This window comes from Pongo pygmaeus, chromosome 1 (genome assembly GCF_028885625.2).
Source record: "Pongo pygmaeus isolate AG05252 chromosome 1, NHGRI_mPonPyg2-v2.0_pri, whole genome shotgun sequence".
Taxonomy (NCBI): domain Eukaryota; kingdom Metazoa; phylum Chordata; class Mammalia; order Primates; family Hominidae; genus Pongo; species Pongo pygmaeus.
In genome coordinates this window covers 26,880,029-26,885,209 of record NC_072373.2, presented here as the reverse complement: position 1 = coordinate 26,885,209, position 5,181 = coordinate 26,880,029, and the positions used below count along the sequence as shown (strand labels likewise).

The following is a 5,181-nucleotide window of genomic DNA, read 5'->3' as shown; positions in this document are numbered from 1 at the left end:
CAAAACTGGACCCTGGGATGCCTTCCCTCCTGGCAGTGCCAGAAGCTGGAATCTCTCCACGTGGTTTTCTGCTCAGGGTCGAACATAGACTAGAAGTAAATGCTCAACCTTTGAAAACCATTCCCTTCTATGTTCGTTTCTGGCATTTCACAGTTTCCTAGCACTTTCAGGTTCACTATTGTGTTGAATCCCTCAAAATGCTCTGAAACAGACAGGCCAAAATTATCACCTCCATTTTATAGTCTTTATAGGATGTCTACTTTCTTTATTTCATCTTACCATTTAACTTTGTGCCCTTTTTCTTACAGTACAGAAATTGGAATTGAAAAGAGGAGAGGTTCCATTTGTCTATCACATGCTACCTCCTGCTGCTGGGAGATCACATGCATGAGTACTGGGAGGAGCGGTCGGGGGTGGTGCTGTGCCAGGTCAAGGGAATGGAAGAAGGGAAATTCAAAATTCATTTGTTGAAGTCTTAACACCCAGTCCCCAAGAATGTGACCTTATTTGGAAAGAGTCTTTTCATAGGTAATCACGTTAAAGTGAGGTCAGTAGGGTGGGCCCTAACCCAATCTGACTGGTGTCCTTATAAAAAGGAGAAATTTGGATACAGAGCTATACATAGAGGGAAGATGATGTGAGGAGACACAAGGAGAAAATGGCCATCTACAAGCCAAGGAGATCCTTCCTTCACTGCCCTCAGAAGGAACCAACCCTATCAACACCTTGATTTCATACTTCTAGCCTCCAGAGCTAGAAGATAATACAGCTCTGTTGTTTAAGTCACCTAGTGTGAGGTATTTTGTTACAGCAGCCCTAGCAAACTAATACACTCCTCAAAACCGCCTCTGAGATGGAAAATAAGCCAGCTCTCTAAGGCTCTTGCCAAGACAACATAAGACATTAAAATCAGGCCTATATGTTTCAGGTGGAAGGAACCATGTGCGATGAGAGATGAAGGTACCTGCAGGTAGCTTGAGATGGAGAGAAAGTTTGTATATGAAAGATGAAATTACTGAGGAGTTTGACCTTTACCCAGAGTACAGTGAGAAGGCACTGAAGGTTCCTGGAGCTGAGGAGGGACGAGAGCCATGCATTAGGCAGTAAATCTCAGAGCAATGGGCCGGGGAAGCAGGAGAGGCAGAAAACCAGATAAGCTGCAGAATCGAAGGGTGATGCAAAATTTCAACATAGACAGAGTGCCAGCGCAAGTGAATATAAGGCAAAACAATGAGAAGACAGCTCCCAAAGCACTTCCCTGATTTCTCTTTTCTCTTAATTTACTAAATGAGCATCATCAGAGATGTCATTCATTTCGACATTTGTTGAGCATCTACTGTGAGCCAGACAGTATTCTGGTGTTGAGAAGACAACAGTGAATAAAACAGATCAAAGCCCTGGCCCTCAAAGAGCTGATATTCTATTAGGGAGAGATACATGAAGAATAAAAAACAATAAGCGCATTATCTACTACAAAAGAAGGTTAAGTAGTATGGAGTAAAAAGAGCAGAATAAGGAGGATGGTGCAGCTGTAAACAGGGGATCAGGACAGCTCTCACTGAGAGAGTGGATGTAAGCAGACACTTGGAGATGAGGGAGAGATGCCTGCAGCCCACTTGGTGAGCATGATCTTCATTCTCTCTTTCCTGCACTAACGGATCATGTTGTGGCCGTGACTTCATTCCTTCAGTAAATGGTTCATTAATCAAAAGGGAATGAAGCATAGTGATCCCGAACATTAAAAAAAAAAACAAGGCCCAGGTGCGGTGGCTCACACCTGTAATCCCAGCACTTTGGGAGGCCAAGGTGGGCGGATCACGAGGTCAAGAGATCAAGAACATCCTAGCCAACATGGTGAAACCACGTCTCTACTAAAACCACAAAAATTAGCTGGGCGTGGTGGTGCACACCTGTAGTCCCAGCTACTTGGGAGGCTGAGGCAGGAGAATGGCTTGAACCCGGGAGGCAGAAGTTGCAGTGAGCCAAGATCACACCATTGCACTCCAGCCCAGGCAACAGTGCGAGACTCTGTCTAAAAAAAAAAAAGGAAGAAAGAAAGAAAAAAGAAAAGAAAAAACAAAGCAGAGGCAGAGCTTTGCTTGTTCACTCTGCTTCATCTAGCATTATTTGAGTACTCAGTAAATATGTGTTGAAGCAATTAATTCATCCAAAATCAGTAGCTTAGTTTATGAGGACAAAGACACCCCCATAACTTCCCACTTCCCTGAAAGTACCAAACTTGATACAATTTATCAAGGAAGCAAGATCGAACGATTTATTGAGAGTAAACATACCACTGAAAATATGACCAGAACACCATTTCATTTTTGCACTTTCCCTCCCAGCCCTTGTCTGTATGCATAAGTTAGGTATGATTTAGTGTACTGTAATCACAAACATATGATTTGAGGTTTCAGTGTTTTCCACTTATCATCATGTTGTAAGCATTTTTCTTTGGCATTTCATAGCCTTTATAACTACCATTGATAATATATACATGGGGTCAAATTCTCACGGACCGCCAGATAAACCAATGTTGTTGGTAAGATCTGTGAATTCCTGGAGGCAAGATCTCGCGTGGGCTCCATAGCTCAGTGGTTAGAGCACTGGTCTTGTAAACCAGGGGTCGCGAGTTCGATCCTCGCTGGGGCCTCCTGTTGACTTACTTTTATTTTAATCCATAGCATTTAAATACAGAACAGAGTGACTTCCGAAAATGTTACTCCTAGCAGAGTTAAACATTAGTCCTCCTGAAATGCAAATGATGACCATCCTTAACGTGCTTTAGAAGTGACCCAGAAGAGAAAATCCTAGTCCCCCAACAAGAAGCAGGCAAGGGCAGGAGAAGGGGGATACTGGCCTGGCAGTCCCAGTATTACCTGGACCTGCAGGCCGGAGTACCGGAAATGGAGGCTCCATGGGCTCGTATTCAACGCCCTGCACACGGGCACCATCCCCTCAATTAAAACCAGGTGGAGGCGGCGGCCTCGGCCGTCAACTCGGCTGCTGGCTAACAGGACGGGCCGCGGCGTCGCTGCGCCTGCAGTTACGGCGCGTGGCCGGCGGGCGGCGCTGTGGCACCGCTCGCCATCGCCTCCCCGGAGGCTGGCGGCTGCGCTTCTCCACGCCCTGCCGGGGCCGAGAGCGCGGCCAGCGTGGCCCGAACGCTAGCCGTTTCTGTGGCTGACACGTGGCAGCCCAGGCCCCACAGCCCGGCCTGGCTCCAAGGTCCTGCCCCTTCCGAGGCTACTCCCAAAAATAGTCCCGGGTTGCTTGGGAAGCCAGTGTTTGCAGCCTTTCTGACTCTCCGTGTTTTCCCTGAATTCCTCAATGCCGCGTGACTACAGAGTCACCAGAGGAAAGTGCCAAGAGCCTTTTTTCTGAATACATGAATTTTTCCAACCCAGGATTTCTTTTCCCAGATCTGAGGGCCACAGCTTGAAAAAGGACTGTGTGTAAGGATGCCACAAGCCGCGTGTGGCCGCTGGGTGCTTGAAATGTGGTTAGTCCAAATGGCGATGTCCTGAAAGAGTAAAATACACATGGGATTTAAAAGACTTGGAACCGAAACAGGATGTAAGCCAACTCACTAGTAATTTTTGAATTGATTCCATGTTGAAATAATATTTTGGATATATTGGATTATATAAAATATAGTATAATTAAAATAATTATAAAAATAATTGTATAATTACAATTAACTGTATCTATTTTTTACTAGAAAATTTTAGGTTACATTTGTGGCTCCCATCTGCAGCTCTCATTTATCTTTCTGTTAGATGGTGCAGGTTAGGGACCCAGAGTCCTCTGACCTTGCGTTTAAGTTGATTCTTAATCTGGCTCCCACTAAGTAAACTGTAATAGCCAGAGAAACTCTCATCTCTGGGTCTGCCCGGAGTCAGTACTGTGCCTGACAAGCAGTAAGCACAGCCTTTGTTGAGATGAAATTAAATATCTCCCCAACAAGCTCTACAAAGCAAGGGAATGTACTTCCTTTTTTTTTTTCTTTTTCTTTGTTGTTGTTGGTTTTGTTTTGTTTTGTTTTGTTTTGTTTTTTTGAGAGGGAGTCTCCCTCTGTCGCCCAGGGTTGAGTGCAGTGGCGTGATTTCAGCTCACTGCAACCTCCACCTCCCAGGTTCAAGCAATTCTCTTGCCTCAGCCTCCCAAATAGCTGGGATTACAGGTGCCCGCCACCACGCCCAGCTAATTTTTTGCATTTTTAGTAGACGGGATTTTGCCATGTTGGCCAGGCTGGTCTCGAACGCCTGGCTTCAAGTGATCCACCCGCCACGGCCTCCCAAAGTGCAGAGATTACAGGTGTGAACCACTACAGGGAATGTGTTTCTTAAACTGAGTTCGCTTTTTAGAGTGATGCAACTGTAAGACTTTCTGTTTTGGCTTGCAATACTTTAGATCTAGGAAAACACACTCAACAACCTCATATTTTGTTAATTATTTTGGCTCTCTGTGGTCAGGATATCTACTGCTAGCAATGCTGTGGAGGTGAAGTGTTCACAGTGCCTTGAGGACATAGGACCCACTGATGCAAGAAAAATACCCATTATCGCAAAAGTATTAGCCCTTTACTAACACACTGAATGCCTTTTGGCAAAGCCATTTGGGATCCTTGAATACCTTAGTACCAGGACTACTTACTCTGAGTTAGTTGGTCATCAAGTAACAAAGTAGTAAGAAAGAAGTTTTTAAAGCGCTCTAATCCCGTCTCCCTCCAGTCATTGCCAGTTGTCATCATTCCTCTCCCTTCCCCTGACACCAGCTGATCTCTAGAAAGAGCAAGTACCTGCATGTGTGTATTTTTCAACTTTCTGAACTTTTCAACACCTTAGGCTGTAAGGAAGAGGAATACATTTTGGATTTTCTACGTCCTAGAGATTGTTTTCTAACAGTCCTAGACCCTTCCAGGAAGACTCACCGGCATCACCAGGCATCCTTCCAGAAAATAAAGCCACTTGCTAGAGAAAAACACTCTGCCTCTCGCCCCCCTTTCCAGCATTTGAGAGGTCCCATTCAGTTTCCCGTTCTAGACCCACGCACTACCCTCCAGTGCAAAACCAGTGTTTCAAATGCCTTGAATTTGGTGTGTGCGGTCCTTTAAGTTGATACATGAATTTTGAGCACTTTCCCCCAGCTCAAACACTTCCAGTCCAGACTGTAGTTTTG

At 45.2% G+C, this 5,181-nt stretch overlaps 1 non-coding gene across 1 annotated transcript; it reads left to right on the top strand.

Annotated features, from left to right (window-relative positions):
• The first annotated feature begins 2,580 nt into the window (after window positions 1-2,580).
• Window positions 2,581-2,653, top strand: TRNAT-UGU (transfer RNA threonine (anticodon UGU)). The gene has a single exon. It is a non-coding gene; the product is annotated as a tRNA-Thr (tRNA).
• Window positions 2,654-5,181: the final 2,528 nt, after the last annotated feature.